Source organism: Phaenicophaeus curvirostris, chromosome 1 (assembly GCF_032191515.1).
Source record: "Phaenicophaeus curvirostris isolate KB17595 chromosome 1, BPBGC_Pcur_1.0, whole genome shotgun sequence".
In the NCBI taxonomy this organism is placed as follows: Eukaryota; Metazoa; Chordata; class Aves; order Cuculiformes; family Cuculidae; genus Phaenicophaeus; species Phaenicophaeus curvirostris.
In genome coordinates this window covers 180,449,313-180,473,706 of record NC_091392.1, presented here as the reverse complement: position 1 = coordinate 180,473,706, position 24,394 = coordinate 180,449,313, and the positions used below count along the sequence as shown (strand labels likewise).

At 41.1% G+C, this 24,394-nt stretch overlaps 1 long non-coding RNA gene across 1 annotated transcript; it reads right to left on the bottom strand.

Moving 5' to 3' along the window:
- Positions 1 to 4,019: 4,019 nt before the first annotated feature.
- On the bottom strand, positions 4,020 to 21,408 carry LOC138734352 (uncharacterized). Its single transcript, XR_011339563.1, has 3 exons — positions 21,074 to 21,408; positions 19,890 to 20,060; positions 4,020 to 4,091 (listed from the first exon to the last, which is right to left on the bottom strand). It is a non-coding gene; the product is annotated as an uncharacterized lncRNA (long non-coding RNA).
- Between the last annotated feature and the right edge of the window lie 2,986 nt (positions 21,409 to 24,394).

Sequence of the window (24,394 nt, the reverse complement as noted above, 5' to 3'; positions counted from 1 at the left end):
GCTGCCGGCTCCCCATGCTTTGCACAGGAGAGCCAGAGCCTCCAGTAGGGAACTGCTGCAGCTACCCTAGCAAACCGCCTGCTATTCACCACCTGCAATGCACCACCAGTCCCTGAACAAGATAGAAATCCGGTGGGTTTGCAGTTTTTTGATCACAGAGATTCAACAGACAATTGCATCTCCTGTAAAATGCACTAATTAATATGTTGGCAGTCCCTGCCATTTTCAAAAAGGAATTACGTATGCCTACTGCAGACCAGAGTAGTCTCTGTGGCTCAGGGTCTGATCTCATTACCCTGCTGGGAATCTAGCATAATTCCGTCACTCACGGCAGGTACTTTGGACTTCCACCAGTGTCACTGTGATCAAACTCTGCTTCTCTGCCTGTTTTAAGAAGAATGTTTAGAAAAAGATGCCAAAAATATCTTTTCTACAGTACAGGCACCGTCTTAGAGCACATCCTTAGTTATTAGAAACCTCTCACCATCTGGTTATTCTTACCTCAAATATTGCCATCACCTCTGCAAAATTCACAGTGTCCTGCAGCATCGCATGCTCCAGGGGGCACAGTGGGACAAAGCTCTATGATGAGCATGTCGTGACTGCCAGCAGAATATTTTGGGTTACTGCTCAGCCTGGATGTTGCCTGAGACAGCATACAAGGATTCTGGCAAGGCTGGAGAGAAAGGCAGACCCCATAACCTGTACTTGTGTAGTTTCATGCAGGAAACTCCTCCTTTTGTCTGAAACAATGCTCCACGCAGGTTGTTTGCCCTGCCTATGACAGCAGACTCAGTGCTTTAACTGTCTGGGGAGAAAAGCAATACTTTCCTCAATACCTCAGAAGAATGGATGAGGGGTATAAGTAGTCTGGCTTGACTGGGTTTTACACTTCTTTTTGAGCTGGAATTAAAATCATCTCAGCTGATGGTTGGTAGAGGCTCCGACCTGCCACTACAGCACACTGTGGGCATCAGCTTTGCTCACCACGACCTTGCAGTTTGCAGCAAATCGCCTTTCCTTTGCCTTTGCTGCTCCTGAACTCTAGGGGCTGAGAGCAGATTTCCTCATGTGTTCACTGCTTGAAGGTGCAGCTAAGTGAGATCAGATGGGAGTCAGAGGATGGAAAATAAAAGCTGATGTTTTCATTCACATATTGTCTGGAGGTCTAATTAGTCTTGGTTCTGCTAAACACACTTGGGCGTGATGATACCAATCAGCCAAATTAACTTGCTATTTCCCTGGAGACCTTAAATGCATTAAAGAAAAAGAACATTAAGGTGCAGTTTTGATACTGACACAACTCTGTGCATGCTTTGTAAACACCACCATTATTGGCTATTTGTGGAAGAATCCAATAGTGTCTCCAATGCAAAAGTGCCTGCATCTTTCTGAACCCCAGGTTCCTGTAAACAGTCATAAGCCCGCATCCCTGAGGTGCTTTCTCCCATGGGGCACCAGAACCTATCAACATTTGGATTTGATTGGGCAGTGTATCATAATTAGGGACCTAAATAGTGCTGTTGTGGGAACATTATGCCTCTCAGGGTGCAGTTACAGGGAAAACAGGCGATGTGAGCTGGGGCAGAAGGCAGCTGAGAGCCAGAATGGAAGAAACAACTTGGACACCATGAAGACAGGCAATAATACAACAATATCAAGTATGATGTCCTTCATTCAATGAGTAATAACAATTTTTGCTATAACTTAGAAGTTCCTCAGTAGTGAAACACCAAGGAGAACAGGAATCTGAGTGTGCTGCCAAGTCCCAGGGTAAAGATGGCTCAAGGGTATAAGAGGGTCTTGTGCCATTGGGGCACATCAAATGAGCCATGAAGGTCTGCAACACTGATGTGCCCTAAAGGCCTAGTACCATGACACTAAAACAGTCCTTGAAAGAATCTTTATGTAGCAGAATTGGGCAGCCAGGAAGAAATCTAACAGATTAATGGAAGCCCCATAGATAAGATGGCCAGTCAACTAAGTGAAACCAGAAGCAAACAAAACATTTTAAATAAAACAAGGGAAGAAATATTTTAAATATGAAAAAATATTACAGACCTGAAACTAAAAAAGCAATCTGCATAATGAAGTATAAACAGAAATAAGTGAAGAAATCAGATAAAGTATCCAAGTCTAATCCTTTCACAACACAGCACCATAAAAGGTCTTAAAGCAAGGTTGGTCATAATTTTCCATCAAAACTTTGCCACTGAACAGTAAAAAGAGTACTTTTATATGATTACTCTGTCTTTTTTTACCCACAACAGCTGCTTTCCATGAAAATTTTCAACATTTTGTGGAAACACCAAAAACACCCAATCCTCTGTTTATGGCAACTGATCATTTTCAGACTGAAAAAAGTGATCATTTTTGGTGAGCATTAAAAAGTGGCCTGTAGTTCTGAGACATGACTAATCTCTTTGTTGCCAAACACTGTATATTCTTTGGTTTTCCAATAAAAAGTCCAATTTTTCCTCTGTATGTGTTGGGGTGCTGATGACTTTCCAAACCAGCAATGTTTTAAATGTCAAAAGGAAAAATTCACACTAAGTTCCAATGGATGGCCAGTGCTGAGGCCTCTGTAAAGAAAGAGTGTTGGAGGTTGTTCAGTGGGCAAAACTAAACAAACAGCCTAATCCTGGGCAGGCAGTAAACAGAAATGGAAAGATGCAGAAAAAATAGCAAAAAAAGAAATCATTTAAGTTATTAGCCTGAGAGACACAGTGAGAGAACTGGAGTGCAGATCAGTGGTTTTGTTGTGGAAAGTGTCAAAAAGTCCAGTTTTGGATGACTAAGAAGCAGTTTGTAACTGAGCATCTGATGACTTGGAGATCAAGTAGTCATAGTCTTGAGTACTTGGCCATTCAACAGCTCTGGCTGCCTCTGTATCCTTGGTTGCTTTACAATGATAGAGGAATGAGTGGCACATTTTTTTATCCATCTTTGCCAGCACAGTCATTGTCAGGTCAGAAACATTTCTTTAGCCTAAGGAAGTATCATGCAGTAAAATAAATACATTATTGAAAGAAGTTAAACCAAAATCTAAAATCCAAACATTTATTGCAGGAATCTTATATGGTTCTGTATATTAAAAATTGTTATTTAAGGAAACTGTTCTGTTGGATTGGAGCCAACCCTTGTGTTTTTAGCAATAAAATATTTCATCTCATTTCACCTCTAACTTTTGATCTTGCAGCAGGTATCACCAGAAGATGGCAGGGTAAGCCAAGGCAGCTGTAAATGTCATCATGTGTTCATATAGAACCTAGAGTTAGTGTAAGCTTATTTATTTGTGTGATTCTCTTGCTTTCCTAGCACCTAGCAGCTTACTTTATAAACGCAATAGTAGGCCAGGGTAGATTTCTCTCATTAAATTTCAGGTTTAAATATGGTGCTGCAAATAATTCCCAGCAGCCTCAGCTGAAGTGATGATAGAGGCTAAGCAGCCAAAACTTGTACGAGAGGTAAAGATTATTCTCCCTGGGTCCCCTGCATCCTCTGAAAACTTTGCCAAGCCTAAAGAGAGTTAAAACATAACAAATCTCTCAGGATGAGGCAACCTTCTGTTAAAGCTGGGGAAGAGGCTGTCAGAACTGATGGTCTGGTAGCAGAGCTAAGGTGGAGCAGAAATGGCTTATTGAAAGAAAAAGACATAAATGTTGCAGCTCTGCCTGACAATGATAGACAGGAGGAGGAGAAGGAACAGTCCCTGTGCAGAGGTGGAAAGCAGGCTGCACAAGGATGTAAGGTGAATTAATCAGATATTAATTAAAAACAGTCCAAACCCACACAAAAATCAAAAAGTCATGGTCCTGCATCTTGGTGGTAAAGTTACACAATATGAACTTGGGTAGGAGGTAACATAGCAGGAATGGCATCCTCAGAGATTACCCAGCTCAGCACTGTGGATATCAAATATTTAGTGTTAAAGACAAGAATGCTGCTTTCAAAGAGGGACATTGCTTCACAAGGGGTGATCTGAAAGCAGAGCCCCTCTGGTGCTTACAAGGTGTTCGTTCTCTGTCAGTGATAGAGACAATCAGGCAACATCTTGTGGTAAAGGCATCAACATCGTGTCTCCACCTGAACTGAGAGAAATAGGGATGAGTGTGGGATGCATAGCAAAACAGGAAGGAAGGAAGGGAGGGAGGGAGGGATGACATCCAGAGGGACACAGGCAGGCTGGAGAAGTGGGCCTGTGAGAACCCCATGAGGTTCAACAAGGCCAAGTGCAAGGTCCTACACCTGGGTCGGGGCAATCCCCATTTTCAGTACATGACAGGGGATGACACAATTGAGAGCTGCCCTGCAGAGAAGGACTTGGGGATGCTGGTCGATGAGAAACTCGACATGAGCCGGCAGTGTGTGCTACCAGCCCAGAAGGCCAAACGTATCTTGGGCTACATCAAAAAAAGCGTGGCCAGCAGGTCAAGGGAGGTGATTCTGCCCCTCTGTTCTTCTCTTGTGAGACCTCACCTGGAGTACTGTGTCCACTTCTGGAATCCTTAACATAACAAGGAAATGGAGCTGTCAGAATGGGTCCAGAGCAGGGCTACAAAGATGATCCAAGGGCTGGAGCAGCTTCTGTTTGAGGACCGGCTGAGAGAGTTGGGGTTGTTCAGCCTGGAGAAGAGAAGCTTCCGATGAGATCTTATAGTGACCTTCCAGTACCTGAAAGGAGCCTACAAGAAAGCTGGAGAGGGACTATTCATAAAGGCTTGTGTTGGTAGGACGAAGGTGAACAGGTATAAACTGGAGAGGAGCAGATTTTGTCTAGACATAAGGGAGAATTTCTTCACCATGAGAGTGGTGAGACGCTGGAACATGTAGCCAAGGGAAGTTGCGGATACCCCATCCCTGGAGGTGTTCAAGGCCAGGTTAGGTGGGCCTTGGGCAGCCTGGTCTAGTGGGAGATGTCCCTGCCTTTGGTAGGGGGGTTGGCACTAGATGATCTTTAAGGTCCCTTCCAACCCTAACTATTCTATGATTCTATTATTCTAAGGAAGGAAAGAAGGAAGGATAGGAGGGGGCAAGGGAGGGAGGAAAGGAGAGAATGAGCAGAGAAACTCTAAAAAGAATATTTAAATGTGGAGGAAAGCAACCAGCCTCCTCACCACAGAGGGTATAGGAGTGGCAATAAATGACTCACAGGATAGGAAGAGGCTGGTTTCTGGAGCAAGACAGATAAAAGGATGGCTGAGAAAACATAAACCTAATGTTCAGTCTGTTCCTCCTTCAAAATTGTTTCCACATGATGGCCATTGAAGGATGTGGTTATTGTGAGAGTAGAATTTCCAGGTATGGACGGTGGAAGTCTTTTGCTTGGAATTGCAAGAGCTTGTCGTTTAGGGGCATGCCAGTGCAGTATGCCCATGTTGACTTTCTTTTCAGTCTCAGCAGAGATGTGAACTATCTGTTCTACCTGTGAAAAGTCCAAAGGAGTTACAGCTGATAGTGCCGGCAGATGCAGATTAATAAAAATTAGGTGCAAAAGGAGAAGAAGAAAGGATGAGGGGTGACACCTGGCTCACTCCAGGGTTAATGGCAAGGTTATTCAGTTCCTGAATTTCCTCTCAGACATATTCCATTTGATTTATTCTAGGGACACTCTTCTCATTTCAGCATAGTTTCTCCTGATTCCCGTCCTTGTGCATAAAGTATTGTAGCCTTTTTGTGAAAACTGAGTACTAATTTCACTTTCTATAGTGAAATCCACATCAGGCTGAAGCAGTTTAGAAAAGCTAGCTAGTTAGTTAGTTTAGAAAACTAAAAGCCATTTATGTAAATTGTGAATTATAAAATCTTGATCTTTAAATTAACTAATTCTCCTTCACTGTCTTGAATTTTTAGGCATTTTTTCTTAAAGAGCAGGATAAATTTAAAGGCCTACTTCTGGACTCATTAAGGCCAGTATAAATAAGGAGTAACTGCTCATGCTAATGGAAATACACTAGTGAATAAATTAGTAAAACCAGATTTCATTTCACTTAAACTGGTTTTTGATGTACTATATCTAGTTCCACTACCTCCTTACAGTTACATCACAAGGGGTATTGCTGTGCATTGCGCACTTGTACAGTAAGTATGCCTATTAAATAAACACGGATACAACAAAAATATGAAGTTTCAGAATATTCAGGAAATCATCATTTCCTGGAGCTGAATAAACATTTTAGAAAAAAACTCACCCAGCAGGAAATGGGGCTATCTGAAGTGGCCAGTAGGTTCAGAGGATGTGGAAAGGGGTTTGTTCAGAGGCGTTAAATAAACAGAGTAAAATGCCTTGGGAAATAGTTCCCTTTATTTGCTTTCTTGGTTAACAATGTTCATTTTATATTTAGCCTGCAGCACAAGAGACACAAACAGGCCCTATGCAATATTACCAAACTGAGTGTAAATTGATAGTCTTCCTGGTTCTGCAGGCATCCTTAGGTGACAGCTAAGAGTGATCATGCTGCCCCGTAAAACTCCTGAGTACACTACCTTTGTATATTAGGGATTCAACGAGTTAACTACCAAATTAGCCATTTTGCTGCTCTCAGACTTAAAAGGTCTACTTATTCCTTGGCCAAGCACCAAATGACCTCCAAGTAACAGGAAACAATACAATCATATGTTGATAGAAAAGCTTTTGGAACATCGAAATCTACTGACTAGGAGATGACATTAAACCTAAAGTCTAAACATCAGAGTGACACAAAGGAGAATGTGAATCATGATACCCATGCTTAAATCTTTACAGTTTTCCATCTTAACACATCTGTGAAGCTGGCACAGTATTTCATTAATACTGTACTGGAATATCACAGAATAAGAGGTCCACGCTGCCATTTTCAGCTCTAGCTGTGCCTCAGAAAAACAGGCTTTTCAGTCCAGGCCCTTGAGAGAGTCAGATACAGCACAATGAGCACAGTCTACAAAGTTTTCATTGTTTTTTTCTCCCCCTATTCTCTCTCCTTGTCTTGAATTGTGCTAAGCTTTCATTCTCCCCATGAGAGAGAAATCGATGATCTTGAACTCTGTGTGTGGCCTTGACCCAGTCGCCATGAGCAAAGTTTTCTATGGTTTCTACATGGGTGTCATTCCAACACCCTAGGAAAATTAATAGGTTAAGTGGAATTAGACAGTTAATATGCATAAGGACATCAATCTGGGGAGAAAACATGTCTTCACAACTTTGTGTGCCAAAACCAGCTTAGCAAATTTATCCTTATTTTCTGTAAGCCTCAGTTGCTAATGTGTAAGATTGAGGCTGTAATCCCTTTATGCCTGCAGAGCATTTGAGGACTTCTGGGGCAAGAGTTGTCTTTTACTGGCCAGGGACCCAACACTTGGCACCATGACTCCCCAGCATCACTTGTTAATAAAGTATTAACAACAGCAATGCCACATGGACCTGCATGTCACAAAATCTCTGAGGGCAGAGAGAGCTGTTGTTTGAGTAGATATGCTCCATTACTGGAACTGTCACTTATGAAGCTTCTGGAGAAGAAATGGAAGCGGGTACATGGGGAGAAAAACAGGAGGCACCAGAGAAAATAAAAGGAGGGGAAGAGAAAACAGAGGAGAGAGTGAAGAAGTGCAGAAGGAAGTGGACGGGTGAAGAAAAACTGAGAGGAGAGATTGCAGCAAAAGAAGCCAGAAAAAATATGTGGTACACTTTTAGAAGAAGAAGTAATATTTAGAGGAGTGAGAGAAAATGGAACGAGAAGAGAGTGAGGGAAAAAAATTCCAGTGGGTCTGATAACAGAGCACTGATGAGGCTTCACACGCTTCAAACAAGAAATCTGGGCCCCTCCCCAGTGAAAGTGGGCTTCCACTGCCAGAAAAATTGTTTCCACAGCTGAGACTGCAATGCCAGCAAACATTTGCGATCAGCCCATCCAGGTGTTCTGCGATACATGCAGCACCAGACTCAACCTATGAAAGTAATGGGAATAAATCTGAAGGTCAGGAATGAGTACTTGGGCCCCTGCTTGGCAGCTGCTACAAGAACATAAGTAGCTAAAGAAAGGCACATTTAAGGTATAACTCACAAAAATAAAAAACTGATCTTTTGACAGCAGACATGCTAACAAATCAAGTTCAGGGAATAAGAAGCAGCTATGCTGCAGGAGGGACAAGGACTCTGAAAGCTGCTGGAAGAGCCTAATCCTTGAGTTTGAAGAAGATAGTGAAATTCCACCTATTTCAATTTTTAAATTGGACTTAAACTAGTAAACTCTCCAATTTGAGCTTTTTATTAATAAAATTAACAAGCTACAGTCTGCAGAGATTCGAAGTCTCTCCACTTTTTCTGACTACACGATTGTCTCTGGCATCCCTGCAAACGCCAGCATGATTTCTCCATTGGGCCCCCAAATTCAGCAAGCAAGTGCATCAACATTAGTGGCTGCTGCACTGCCACTGAACTGCAGCAGCGCTTCCCAGATGCTCAGCAGAGCCGAGGGCAGGGCGTTGAGCACTGTTTGTTCCACAAGAAGCTACACTGACATTTTGGGGATTATTAATCCAGTGCAAATAGGGGTATGACAATCTGGTCTGATGGGGGAGAGATATTATAATCCAGACTGGTTTTGAAATGTAATTTCAACACATTGAGTGCATTACTTAGCAAAGATAAGGTGAGACTGTCTATAAACAAAACAGAAACCCAAATCCTGTTGAACATCTCACCTTGAATCTGTACCAGCAAATAGGCCCAGGATGGAAGGTGCCTTTTGGGGCATGACATCAAACTCGCTGTTGTTGCGAGCAATGATGTTGTAGGGTCTCTTTCATAACCACTACTTCACTTATGTTTACTAGGGTACCAGAGTGTTATTTCACAACTATCTGAAATATTCGCCTCTTTTATCACAGCCATGAAGAGGGTTTAGTGAAAGAATCCAGTTCTTGGACCAGAGAGGGAACAACACGGGTGCTCATGTGTCAGCTTGTCTTGGCCCCTGGCTGGTCTTCATTTGCACAGGACCTAGTTCACTACATATGTTTAAACTCTCAATCAAATCTTGATATGATTTAAAGTTATGGGAGTATTCCACAATAGCAAAATTGAAACAAAGCCTTGCTCTGCTGGACAAAGATCTTTTTAAAGATAACTAACCACTTTCCCAGGAGCCTTTCCACAATCAGCAGCAGAATTACTCTGAGCTAATGCAGCCAGACTCCCATACAGTGCTCGGTATGTGACCAGCAAGATCCCTGACTTAGTGTTATACGGAGCTGGACCAGGATGTGGAGAAGCTCCCCTCACCAGGAGATGGTGTTTTCCTCAAGGCCTCTCAGCACTCCATGTGATGCTTATGCTGTCCTGCCTCTGCTAACCCCTTGTCTGGGCTGGCCTCCACTTCAGCTGCAAGGGAAGAGTCCAAGAAAATGTTTTCACCATTTGCTCTGCCCTTAATTAACCGGCATTGAAAATTCTCCCAGGAAAAGACTCCCCTGCAGTTATGTGAGCACCGCAACAAAGCTGAAAGTCTGACATGTCACCCAGAAGGGGTTAGTTTAAGCAAATACCTGGGCAGTTTTAGAAGAGAAGCAGGAGGGCTGAGCTCCTGAGCAACTTCATCTTTTGTCTTCTTAGCTCACCCCTCTAAAACTAGATTACAAGCTCCTCTAAGTTGAAGTCCCAGATCCAAAAAGATTCAGTCAACTCCTTAGCATGCTTGAAGGCAGTGTAAATCATACATGGGTAATTAAACACACTCTTCCTGACCAAACATGGCATGCAAAAGGCAGACAAGGCACCTATTTCATACTAATTTTGCAGCTTCTGTGATTTCAGGTTCCCTTAACCACTGGCCTCTCCACACTCACAGCCCATCAGTGCTGACAGCAGTCCTCTCCTCTAAGTGAGGCAGGGCAAAAAGGATCATCCACTGCTCCTGTGCACAGGAGAAGGTGAGAAAACTCCCACTTTGAAAGCCCAAATCACAGACAATGCAAAAGGCAGCAACTTGTCTCCTGGGGAAGCTCATATCCCCTCTAAAGGAAAGAAAAGAAAATCTACCATGAATTCCCAAATTCATGACCAAATTCAGTAAACAGTTTTCACCAAAATAAATGAAAACTGGTTGTTTGGGTTTTTTTTTTAACTGCCAGAAATAGTTTGTTTAGACATTTTCTGCACATGAACCCATCACATTTTATAAATATTTAACTTTCTGGATGCTTATAATGAAAGCTATGTCAATGAAGGTACATTGGTTATAGTTAACCTTCCATCCAGTAGCACAGTATTAATGTCTCAGCTGAAAAAATGAAAGACGCAGGTTTGACTTCTTCCTCTGGCTAAAGGAGTTGCAACCATGTCCCAGAAAGCTAGTCAATCAGTGCTGGCATGTTTCTGCTTTCATAGGTCCTTGTGGACAGTGCCACAGTTTCTGCAGAGTAAGACTACTCTGATTAAAAGACCTGACTTGATCTAACTTCTTCCCCTTTAGAGGACAGCATCAACTTAACCCATTGTCAGTGCCTCTCAGTCTTTCCCAGTAGTCTGCCAGCCCCTGCCATGTATGAGGCCAAGGATGCGCCAAGCACTGCCAGGAGGTGAGGATGCCTGGTGCACAGGAGAGTCCCATGCAGAGCACAGTCAGCAGAGCTGCCTGCATAAGCACACCTTACATTCTCTTGCAACCTGAGCAGAAGAATACCCAGGAATTCCTTTTTAGTCAGAGAGATATCCAAACTGCTGGCAGCTTTATGAAAGTAGCATTTAATTTTCTTGCTTTTACTTCAGAACTCCAAGATGAAATCTTTCTGTGACATTTTACCCCAAAAGCTTTGTTTTGAGTTTTTTTTATCTTCTTTTCATTTTGAAAAGAAAAAGAAATCCCAGTGCTGGGAGAGTAGAACACAATCAGCATTTCAATTTTTCATTTCAATTACTTTTCAGTTCAGCCAACAAATATATTTGTCAGATATTTACACAATTTAGTCTAGGTGCCCACATTTCTCCCATTTCCATTTTATGTAGTTGATGCCTGGATAATATAGGCCAATAGTTTCCAAATTGTCCCAGGCTCCTGCCTGGCATCTTCTTCCTAGCTGGGTCCTTCTCAAGGGATCACATCACGTAACTGCAGTCATCTGAGTGCCTGAGAGGACTAGTTGTCCTTTCACTTTGGTCAACACATCTCTGGAAAAAAATTGAAAATATAACCTCACTAATTTCTAGCTCTCAAATTCCTTTCATACATCACTGTCTGTATTTCTAGTAGATATAGTGGAAAATAAAGAGTCCATTTGTTTGGCATAACAAGACTAAGAACACACATAACTTTCCAATTTTATGTTTCGAAACACACTTCATTCTATAGCTGAGGGAGAAATCAGCTGAATTTCCCTCATGCCTTACCATATGATCAGGAGGCAGCTACTGTGGGTACAGTTCTGCAAGGGAAATCTTTTGAAGTCAGAAGCCAAAAAGACTTTTGAGGGTTTAAATGCCTTTTTAATGTGGTCTCTCTTCTGTAGTCCACACAGGGCTTTCTATGTGCCTGTGAGAAATGCTTTTCTTGAAACTCATTTTTCATCTCTGCCCTACAAAATCTGTGTAAAAGCTCAGGCCACTCAGTAGATCCTCACATGCTTCAAAGGGTGCTCATCTTAACCATGGCCCTGTGAGGTCCTAAAATCAACAACAGTTTAGTCTGAATCAGATAACGCAGGTCACAGTCTAAAGGCTGAATGTAAATATCTATTACAAAGGTAACAAAGACTCCTTTTTCTCCTTTTTCCCTTCAAAGACATGGACATCTACTTTGCACTGAACTGGTTTTACTTTTCATGGGATAACGTCATTATATCTTGATTTTGGGGCCATCATTCAGTGACAGCACCGCATGCCATGGGCAGCTACCAAGCTCACAGTGGTCAGGCAGACCCTCATGTCACTGTGACCACAGATTGAAATCCTCAGGGGCAGGGTGGGCATCACTGTGCTCAAAAAAGTGCCTTCGCAAGGAAAGATTGGCACGCGTTGTCTCAAAAAGTTCAGAGGAGTACTTAACATGGTAAGGGTTGCTGCCACCTCTGGTCATGACAAATCTTGTTCGAGCTGGCCTCAGGCACACAGCATCTTTGAACAAGGCTTTGTCTTTCCTCCTAGACAGCAGCATGGTTGGGAGATGGCTGCCTTGTGCCAAAATACCCACCACCAATGCATGTGTATGCTCCACTGAGCACTATCACTAAGGCCCATCACAATAACAGAAATAACATGGCTGCATGCCCTTCCTTGAAAATCTGAGTAACTAGAAAAATTGTGTGTGGGTCTACAATCACCTATCTCCCCCTCTCCTCAATGACTTTCCCTCCTAGTGTTATATTTCAGTTTGCTGCACGTCCTCAGGCTATGAAAGGATAAAAAGAGAAAAAAAAAAAACAGGAGGAAAAGGGCAAAATCCAAAGAGTTTCTAAAACAAATTTCATTTTTCATAGTCCTGTCACCCAGTCCGAGTGCAACAGTCGGAGTAATTATGCAACCATTTTAAAATATCACAGTGGCATATGAGGTAATGCCACTTTCTACACAGGCTCCTTTGCGAGCTGCCAGGCTGAGCCCTGCCGACTGCAGAATGTTAGGAGCAAATGCTCTTCTGCCTTTGTTTTTACAGAGGAGTAGAAGTTTCTAGAGTCCAGACACAGTATCACAGCGGAGAAACATCTCTCTGATTGCATTATCCCCTTCCTTTAGCAAAAAGAGGAGTTGTTGCAATTCTGATTTGGGAAGATAAAATGTTTGTTATCTGAACGGTTCATGGATCGAGTCCTCCAAACTGGCTGAGGTCTGCCATGAGATTGTGCTCAGACATGGGGATTCATGGAATAAAGCTACAGCTGAAACTTTTTTATAGCCTGGTTGCTAATCCCTCTCCACAGATTTTGCCTAAAGTCACCTAACGTCTCTGAGAAAGTAAACAATATGTTTTCTTTTACTAGATCCAATAGATGTATTTTTTATTATTATATCTTTCACACTGGGTACAGGAAGAATCAGTCTGATCGCACAACCTTCTCTTCAACCTCAGTTACAAAACCACACAACACAGTAAAACCAGGACATTCCCCTAGAAGAGAGGAATGAGAAATTGCCCATCTCCCTCTTTCACAGAGGGTGGCAGCCCATCATCCACATCACTTTGTCTTTATCATTGGCTATTTCTTTAGATCTGGCATAATCTTGAAGCTTACATGAAGAGCTGAGGAACTGCCATGCTTGAGGTGTGGGTCAAGAGACCTAACAGGAATGTTTGGTCCTTTCCCTATCCAGCCACCTTCAGTGAACAAGATCTTTGTCCTGTGCAAAGATGCCAGATGTGTTTAGATTCTCAATAAACAAATCCAAAGCTCAGCCTGTGCTTACACCTGAGCACATGTTTGCATGCAAACAGAGAAGCCTGGATGTCGTATTCAAGAAAGACTCACAATCTATAGACAACACTGACATGGCTGGGAATATTGAAGAGCTGTGTCCCTTCAAGGCCCCATTCTCCCACAGAAACAGAATATTTTTAGGCTGGAGAGGGCAGACGAATAGTTACACAAAGATATGTGATTCTTCTAACCAAATGCATTCACAGAAAAGAGATGTCCTCAGACAGGACTACCTTGTTGGGTCTTCAGTAAGAAAATTTTTGGTTTTGAAAGAAGTGAGGAGGAGTATCCAAGCAACTGAAAGGCAATCAGTCTTCCCTCAGCTCTTAGGAAATTTATGGAGTAAGTCTTTATGCAGATCATTCCACTGCACATGAAGGGAAAGACAGCAACAGCGAACAATTACCACGGATTAACAAACAGCAAACTCACCAATAACCTGCACAATGGGACTTAATGTATCCTCAGCAGGTCTCCTGGTGATGCCAGACTGGGAGGAGTGGGTGTTATATTGGACGTTACCTGGGGGACCTGAAACATCTGGAGTAATGGGCCAGAAGGAACTTCATGAAACACATTGAAGATGAATGCAAAGTCCTGCACCTGGGGAAGACCAGCACCCCGTGTCAGTACAGGCTCAGGACTGATTGGCTGGGGGAAACCTTTGCAGATAAGGACCCCACTGAACTCGACTTAACCCTGTGAGTTTGTAGTAATGACGGCTAAGTGTATGTCAAGCTGAGTTAACAGAAGCATAGGTAGAAGGCTGAGCAAAGTGTTTATCCTTCTCTACTCAGGACTTGTGAAGATACATCTGGAATAGAATGTCTTGTGCCAAGCCCTGATCAAAAGTAAGGAAAAAGTTTTACAATAGTGGTAGTTGAGCTCTAGGACAAGTTGTCCACAGAAGATGTGGCATCTCCATCCATGATGATACTCAAAATCAGCAGGAAAAGATGCTAAGCAACTTGATGTAACTTCAAAGCTAGCCCAGCTTTGAGCTGAAGATGGAACTACAAGCCCACCAGAGGTTCCCTCCAGCCTGAATTTTTCCACAATTCTATGATTTATGATAGCTCTTAGTAAATCCTTTCCCATGTTGTTGAAAAAATGGCCTATGTTTTATAGGGGGAATGTTTCAAGCAGTATCAGTATTTCCTATTAAAACATTGGCAACTGCATGTGTCAATATTTTTAAAATACATTTTATCATTGCTACTTTCATTATATTCCTTGCTGCAGGAGGAAAAGAGATTATTAGTAAACATGAATTTTCTAAAGTTATTTCATAAAAATGCTGGCAAAAATCTGTGGAAATACATTGTAAAATAAGCAGAAAAAGTATCAATTTCAGATCACAAGGAATGGAAAGATCTTCAGGGCGTCAAAAATAGAGAAATAATTTAACTAGCTCTGTAATTTCTATAATGCAATAAACATATGCATTACCTGCTGGGTAGAAACCATGAAGACATTTTCCACTTGAATTAAGCAAATTCAATCCCCTAATTTCCATTCTTTGGTGCTCATTTTCCTTAAATTATCTCCTGAAAGGGTTTTTTGGCAAAGATACTCTCTGGAACAATTCACTTTAAATAAATGTTGCACACACTGCAGAAAAAGTGAATTTCACTTTCATAATTGCCCCACATTCTCACTACAAACTGTAGCACTAGAACAGTAATACTGCATGTAACCTATATGCAAGTCTGGACAAATGAGTTTCCAGTAGCATATATTTCTGATTATTTTCTCACAAACATTCAGGCAGATGATTTCTGCCTTTATTCTCTGTTTATGCTTGGCTACACCTGCAGCACAATGACAATAGTTCATTCTCTTGATATTCTTCTCAGTGCTGCCAGGAAAGCATCTGCTTCGTATCAAAAAGCATTGCTCTTATGGGAGCTGGGAATCTAAACTCGTATCTACCTGAGAAATCAAGAGAGCTCTGGAATATCAGAGACAGCTCAGTCTGTACTTTTTCCATCTGTACTACTTTGTGGGCCTGCATGAGCTGCTGTTAATATCTGGAGCAATCTAATGTAGCACTAAATTGTCCTGCTTTTTGGGGGAGAATGGGACTGGAGGATCCTTGTAATCTGAATTACTGTGTATGATTACATCGTATCCTCATGATATGATGACTATACTTGGATTTTTCTCTAAAGAGCTCCAGATCTTGGGCTGAAGTAATGTCCAAGATATGACTGGTTGTTCATGCAGCAAATGATTGGAGCCTTGATAGTAACCTCTGATCAACACTGACCCTAGAGCAGAGGCATATCCTCAAGACAGAGTTAATAATGAACAGGTTGATATCACTTCCACCGAAATCATTGATATCAGGCTGGCCAGTATTGTGTCACCACCCCTTCATTTTCTACTTGATTGTCTGCATCTAAATCTTATCTCTTGCCCTGTGGTTTGTAAAAGTCTGCTCTTTTTTATTCTATGTGCTAAAATGTCATTAGTTACGAGTATTAACAAACATGGCACTGACTATGCCAAGTAATTCTTTCAGTAGATAATAATATAAGGAAAGACTGGAAATCCTTTCACTGAATTAATTTAATTTAAATGGAAACACATACAGAGAAGATGCAGATTATAAGTCAAAACACACATAGAATGAAATTTGGTTTAGATCTTTGTTCATGCAAGCAAAACAGCACCACTACTGTCAGGTTTCTTCTTCATTCTGAATATCAATATTTTTAATATATTTTTTCCTAAAAATAGCATACTTGTTTTATTCCCCAGTTTTTCTCCCTAACTCAATGTATATGTTTTGATTCTTTTTTTTTTCAAAATGCTCATAGCACATACCAGGCTGTATCAATAAAATCTGGACTGTTCCTGGATTATTAACAAAGTCAGGAAATAAAATGTGTTTTAGAAAAAAATCTCTGCAACATCTAAAAGCATTCCAAATTGTTCAGTTTCATGACCATTTTACCAAGGTTTCCTGTTATGTGAAATGTTTAGAAATATTTTTTTGGGGGGCAAATCTTTATTAAACTTAGAGAAATGTTGTTCCTATATATAAATGCCGATCTCCATCTTGCTTTAGTAAGTGTGATGAGGTCAATATGGTTATGTTTCCTTTCTCCAGCTGAGACTCTGACCTTCAGTATAACATTTACCTCATTTTCTTCATCCACTAATTGCTCTAGGCTATAAAAATGGGTTGTCTGGCGACATTTAGTCTTGACAAATTAGTGCTTGTTATTGATCATAATTTTATTGTCTTCTAGATGTTCAAAGATTATTTTCCTTATCCGATGTTGAGTTTTCAATTAAAATACTTTAAGAAACCGTAATTGCTAAGACTATTCCTTTTTTTTTCTTTGATGCTTACTAGTGTGCTTCTGTTCTTCTTCCAGTCATTTCCCAGCTCTCTCTTCCTTTAAAATTAACTGCCCGTGATTTGGTAAGTCTTTCACTTGGCTAAGACATAGTTCATATTTCCTAACTGTTTTTACTTCACCCTTAAGTAACCATATGATGGAATTTTGCAAAATTAGCAACATTTTATTTTTCAGATAAATGTTTTTTAAAGGTACTCAATGTCTTGATCTCTAATTGTCACTAATTACATGTGTATTCTCAATTCATAGTGGATTTTTTCCTAGGTTTTCTATCTTGCATTCATTAAAAGTCAAGGATAAGGATTTTATCTACTCTATTGATGTAGAAGAAACATTTCTCTTCAAAACAGAAAAAAATATACAGAGAGAAAACTTTAATTCTCTTTAACAGCAATTCTCTCTAACCTCAGTGGCCAGTTCACACCATACACACAAATTCATCTAGTTTATGCTTATTCCACACTAATAACAAACTAATACTGAACATATCAGTTTCCGAGCATTCTTGACTAGGTTTCCTTGCCCTCTGCCCCTGCTCTATTTTTCATTCCTGTTGCTGTCCCACTGTGGTTTGAAGTCACAATCAATGGAATAATCCCTGTTGGGGCTACATAGGCTCTTCATAGTTTGGAGGACAACTACAATCTGCTGTACATTACTTCTCTTCCACTCACTACAGAATCATAGAATGGCTGAGGTTGGAAGGGACCTCTAGAGCCCATTTGGTCCAAGCCCTCAGCTCAAGAAGAGTCACCTGTAGTATGCTGCCCAGGACCACATCCAATAATATTTTTAATACATCCAAGGAGAGAAGCTCCAAAACCGCCTTGTGTAACTTGCATCCTTAGAGTAAAAAAAAGTGTTTCCTGATACTCAGAGGGAACTTTCTGGTTTGGTTTGCACTCGGATTCTGTCACTGGACACCACTGAAATGAGCCCAGATTCTTCCTCTTTGCCCTTCAGATATCTATGTACATTGATGAGGTCCTCCTGAGTCTTTTCTTCTCCAGGGTGAAGAGTCACAACCCTCCCAGCCGTTCCTCATAGGAGGATTGTTGCTCCCCAGGCACAGAACTTTGCACTTTACACTTCCCCTTGTTGAACTTCATGATGTTCCTGTCAGCCCATTTCTCCAACCATTTCTCTATTGATTTTAAAGCCCCAGTCCCGCACCTGTTAATGCTAGTGGGATCTTCCCCATTCACATCAAAGTGCCGTGGGTAAGTTTTTAGGTTTTTTAATCAAACTTTTCAGAAACTTGTTTTCTATGCACAGTTACAATGGATAAATCTGCTTCTTTTGCTAATGAATCACAGTAGCTTTTGGTTGCCAGCTTCCCCGTTATTCTCAAATCAGCACTAAGCAACTCAACAAACCCCATCAGAGTCAACAGAAAGATTCCCTGTTGATTTTTATCAGTGGAAGCTTGACCAGGACCCCTCTGGGTAGCATTGCAACTAGTTAGCCTGAAAAAAAATATTTGTTACATTTCCTTAGATGAATTAGAAATGATTTTTCATTTCATGTAGGAGGATTTTTAGATTAATTTTTAGAGCAATGTTTTTGTCTGCTGTCCAAATAAAATAAAGGTGACTATTTCTGTCATATATTTACCAGATTTAAGCTACTCACCTCTCCCAAGTCCATTAAGAAATGATACATTTTTATTTATTATTTTGCCAGACAGCAAGAATGCAAGATCTCCTGTGCTGCTCCATCAATTACTTCATGGCTAGAGTGGAAAGGCGTCTGCATTCAGGGGCCAAGGGGTGATTTACTCTGTGCAGTTAGTACAGCTAACAGAATCCTTGGCTTATTTAACAGAAAGACGGGTATCTGCTAACATAGAGGCAACAATTTTGGAAAAACTGTCTTTGAAGAAATGACTCACAATTTGGGCAGCCCCCAAAAATCACATTTAAAGGGAAGGACACTTCAGTTTGAAGCATGTAGTCAGTGTGATCTAAGAGTGGTAGTGACTTGAGTAGCAGTTTTGGGAAGTATCAGGTTTCCTGATCACTTTGAGAGCTGTGGAAAGTGGATCTTCAGTGAATGCATCAATGAAATCTCAAATAGAATCATAGATTCATAAAATAGTTAGAGTTGGAAGGGACCTTAAAGATCATCTAGTGCCAACCCCCCTACCAAAGGCAGGGACACCTCCCACTAGACCAGGCTGCCCAAGGCCCCACCTAACCTGGCCTTGAACACCTCCAGGGATGGGGTATCCGCAACTTCCCTTGGCTACATGTTCCAGCGTCTCACCACTCTCATGGTGAAGAAATTCTCCCTTATGTCTAGACAAAATCTGCTCCTCTCCAGTTTATACCTGTTCACCTTCATCCTACCAACACAAGCCTTTATGAATAGTCCCTCTCCAGCTTTCTTGTAGGCTCCTTTCAGGTACTGGAAGGTCACTATAAGATCTCATCGGAAGCTTCTCTTCTCCAGGCTGAACAACCCCAACTCTCTCAGCCTGTCCTCAAACAGAAGCTGCTCCAGCCCTTGGATCATCTTTGTAGCCCTGCTCTGGACCCATTCTGACAGCTCCATTTCCTTGTTATGTTAAGGATTCCAGAAGTGGACACAGTACTCCAGGTGAGGTCTCACAAGAGAAGAACAGAGGGGCAGAATCACCTCCCTTGACCTGCTGGCCACACTTCTTTTGATTAGCCCAAGGTACGGTTGGCCTTCTGGGCTGCAAGTGCACGCTGCCAGCTCATGTTGAGTTTCTCGTCGACCAACACCCACAAGTCCTTCCCTGCGGGGCAGCTCAGCTATGTATAACTCAGCTATAATCTCAAATTATTATGTCTCAAATAGTTGCTATGAACACCAGTATCTTCATTCCAGGGAGGAGATTAAATATCTGGAGGTTTTTAAAAGATGTGTAGGTGTGACACTTAAGGAAATGGTTTAGTGGTGGTCCTTGCAGTGTTAGATTTATGGTTGGACTCAATGATCTTAACGGTCTTCTCCAATCTAAATGATTCTGTGATTCTGAGATCACCATCCAGACCTTTAATGTCATCTTAAGGGCAGGACATCTTGAATTCAACCTCTCTCTCTCTTTCTTTCTCTCTCAAGAGTTTCCACTGAGTAACTGTCTGGAGGTAAATTAAATTAGTTCCTTACCAGCTGCAGCAAGGCACTGTTGCTTGTGATAAATACGGCTGGGCCATAGAGAAACCAGTAGTAACTCATTACTTCTGAGCTTCCTAGCCCTGGATACTGTGAAAATTGATTTTCAGCAAAAAAGTCTTCCCAAGATGTTCAGTGGACGGAGAAAAATGTTCTTCTTTAGACCTGGAATGAAGTACCATACAGTACGTCTAAAGGTGTCTGAAAGAAGATTCATCACTTAGGTGCATATTTCTTATCATAATAGCCAATGAATGAACTACCAGCGCACTGTCATATATGAATCAATAAGAATATGATAGCCTTCAGCTTACTTCTCACATGAGTATGCCTTATTGGCTCAATTACTACAGCATTTTCCAGGAGAAGCCTAGCAGAAACTGAAATAAATGATCATGAAGGTTGAGTGACATGACAAAAATTCTTACATTGGCATGACTGACCTGTGCAACTGCATACATTCTCAAAAGATAATAAACACAAAGATGGAAGAAGAGATTACAAACCGCAATAGTTTTCTTATTAGCACAGTAAGAATCCCAATGTTGAGAATCAACCTCAAAAGCTGCACGAACAATGAGGAATGAAAAATAGCATTTAAATACTGTATTGGAAAAACATGGGAATGAAGTAACTTTGGGGCAAAGATCTTTAATAAGGAAATCAAGGATAACTTTCACATAGATTTTTTCCCAAGGTGGTAGCTGTTTTAGGAGCTGATCCAAAGTCTACTGAATTCAATGGAAAGATTTAACTTCAATAGACTTGGGATCATTTTATCTTTTGTCTGAGAAAGTCATGTTAGTCCAAGTTAAAAGAATAAGACTTGGCAAATGACAGCTGAGGCTACAGCATATTTTGGGTCCAACAGGCTTAATTGTTAGACCAATTCATCCCCAGTGTAATTCCACCATACTCAGAGGATTTGCAGAGTCAGTTTTGTACTGACTGATGATGTCATTTGTGATTTCCAAAAAGTTCAGTGTGTACGTCAGGGTAGAATTTGACCCAATGGACGGGCCATACTGTAAAGCTTCGTTAATTTGAATACAATAGTCCTATTTGTTTAAATCACTGCAGAAGTTTTCTTAACACATTAAAAGGCTATATTTTATGACTACAATCTCACAGCTATGAAATACAGATCTCCAATGATATGACTACAAGATATAACTTACTTCCCAACAGCTGCTGGTGAGGATTTCTGTTTCTGAAGTAAATATTATAGACATACATATCATATCTGGAGGGAAAGAGAGAGAAATAGGAAATGCAATGAACTGGCTCAAGAAGTGCTATTTATTTGCACATATTATTAATGATCTCAGAGCACAGAAGTGGTGGAGGGAACCTGAGCCACTTGTGAAAGGTCGTCAATAACCCATAGCAATATATGAAACATCCATTCAGGTCGTCTGGATTTACTCCAGCCTTGGGTCTGTTTATCTAACACCATTTTTAGTTTAGACTGCGCTTTGTGTTGATTTCATAGTTCATCATGTAGCAATGAGACCTCCTGGCTACATTCCCATGTAAGATATCTAAGTTTGAAATATAAGAGAACCTGAAACAAATTTTTAGGGTACCATTTGATTGAACTGAACCACACATAGCTACTTCCAATGACACGTGTGATCATCAAGTAAAGTAACTGAGATATAAATATATCTGAGTGCGTACATACACGTGGCACACGGCCCATCATAGGGAGCTGTTTATGAACACATGTTGGACTCGATGATCCAGTGGGTCTCTTCCAACCTGGTGATTCTATGAATCTAGGTAGTCCTACATACTTAAGAGGTGCCTAATTCTAACACTAACATCACTACTCACACATGCAAATTCATAGGACAGATTAGTATCCAACAGCTCTGTGGTGAGACAGGATGCATTTTAGTGATGTACAGATGTGCTTTTTGGAATGACTGCAAACACTTAGGTCTTCAGACTAGCATCCCACCTGGCTCCATATCAGCCCAAATACTATATACTGTTTTGCAGTGTTCTTGCATCAACTTAGCATTAAAAATCAGATGTCTCCAGATCGCAATCCTTTGAGAACTTCTTACATCACATGTACTACTTGAGGCAAACAGAGACTGGAATCATTTATCTGCACTGTTGTTCTTCCATCTGACCAAAAACCTCAAGCCAAAGGGTCTTTGATATCAAGGAAAAACTAACTCCACACAAGCGATTTGTGGTCTTTTCAACTACTTTAATGAAACATTCATGGTAAGTTATTTCACATTTTATATATGAAATAGAACATTTTGTTTATAAACAAGAACATGATACAAACATTGCTTTATTCAGGGCTGGAGAATAGCTCTCAGGCAAGCAGCAACACAAAGAAACCCTTTCTAAAGGCTGATGGGCACTAATGCATCACAGGAGAAAGTGAGTATTACCTGGCAGAAGAGGGGAAAGTGAGTATTTACTGACAGAAGAGGGGAAAAAAGCATGGTGCTCTTTTTTGCACCTTCAACTTGATAGCAAATATGTTTATCTGTAAGTAGCATCACAACACACTTCAGTCCCTCACAATTCTGTCTTTACTTTTAGAAAGTGTCATGCTTTTTTTCTCCTCTTTCATTTCAAAATTGCCTTAAAACAACTGAGTTATTAAGTTCTTGTCAAACTCTTCTCTTTTCTCTTTTTTAACAGGACAGATAAATAAAATCATTAGCTGTGACATGACAACTTCATTTCCTCCCATTAAGGAGGCTCTCCTTTGAGGAGTCATAAGGAGACTCCTGGACATGTGCTTAGTTGAGATATTGTCGTGAATTCTTGACCTCTGCTGACGTCATGTGAGTTAGGCTGTCAGTGTAACAGGATGGCAGTGCTGAGAACCTCTGCACAGCAATGGAGGGCTCTTTGCTGAGTCAGATACTAATACTATGCAGAGACAGAGAAATTACTTCTGACTCATATCTGACATATAGACATTGTTAGTTGCGGTAAAAGGTGAGAGTCATGCTTGTCTCTTTGTAGAAAACGGATGTTTCCAGCCAGTGGTATCCTTCAGAAAAGGAGAAAATTGTTAAACAATTAGGCTGCAGTCAGAAGAGTAATATCTAACTAATTGAAAATAAAAGACATTCAATATAAATAGGAACCATCAGAAACTGAGGTGAGTGGCAACACCTAATGGATGATCTTCATCACAAATACCCAGAGCTGCAACCTAGAAAGCCCAGGGCTGAAAAGTTTTGCAGCTGAGCAGAACCACCAGAAGGGAATGGCTGAGGTGCTGCCAGAATGTGTTTCCATACCTGACATGTTTCGGAAAGTATTAAGCTTAGGGTATAAAAAGAGCTTATCTGCTTTTTCAACAGGATGTCCACTGGTGCTAAGTCCTAAAGTCAGCTCAGAAAACCAGACGATATTCAAGCTGCCTCTTTGCCATAAGAGGATGATCTTCTGCGATCAAGGGGAGATCATTTACAGAGCTCTAGAGAAGCTCACATTTCAGCTACCAACCTTGCTTCTGGCCTGGGGATAAATTGAGGCCTGAAGTCTAGAGTGCTTCCCACAAGACTGCAACTCTTCAGAGCCAGCTGTAAAAACTGTAAGTAAATAAAAAACAAAGAGCCTATTGTTTTACAGTTAGCACTTCTTCCATTTGCTGCATGAGCACACTGAAGTCAGGTCAAGTCCTAGGGACCTGATTTTGACATCTCCACGTTAAATATATTGCTCCATCTCCGTCGATTTGAATAAAATCACTGCTGATTTATCCTACTGTTAGATCAGAGTTAGGTCAATGAACTGTTCAGTATGGCTGCAGAAGTCAGATGCTGTGAGTGCAGTGTTAATGGGTCCTATGCAACATACTTGAACAAAACAAAACAGAATACATCAGAGCCTGATTAACATGCTTCTGGCACAAGAACAAGATCTAAGCTTTGTTTTTCTCATCCATACATCACCACCACATTTTTCAAGTGCCACTGTCATTAAATTAAGATACAGATCAATCCATCAATTAAAGTTATTACTTAAACATTTTTAGGTCAAGAAGATGACCTTTCATATAACTAGGTCTGAAAAGAACAATTTTCTGATATGGCAAAAGGAAGTAAGTAGAGGAATGCAACATACTATCAACAAGTAACTCCATGAGCTTCATCCCTAATTCTGATTTTCACTGGATTTATGCTTCATGGTTGACTGAACCTCCAAACAAATCACAGCAAAGAACTCATCCTCATAGCACCAACCTTGTAGCTCCCCACAGTAACCTTAGATCTCTCATCTCTGCTCCCTGCAGGACTCCTCGGTCCTCTACCACAACATACTTACACTCTTTGTACTCTCTTTCTCCTGCTCATATCCTTCAGCAACTTTGTCTAGCTTGCTAGTGGGCCAAGAGACATCAAGGCAACAGGTACCAGGGATGCATGAACATGGTTTGACTGGCCAGGACACATAAGTTAGTTACTCAGCCAGTCGGTCAGTAGTCAAACACTTTTCCACAGCTCAGCCCTTCA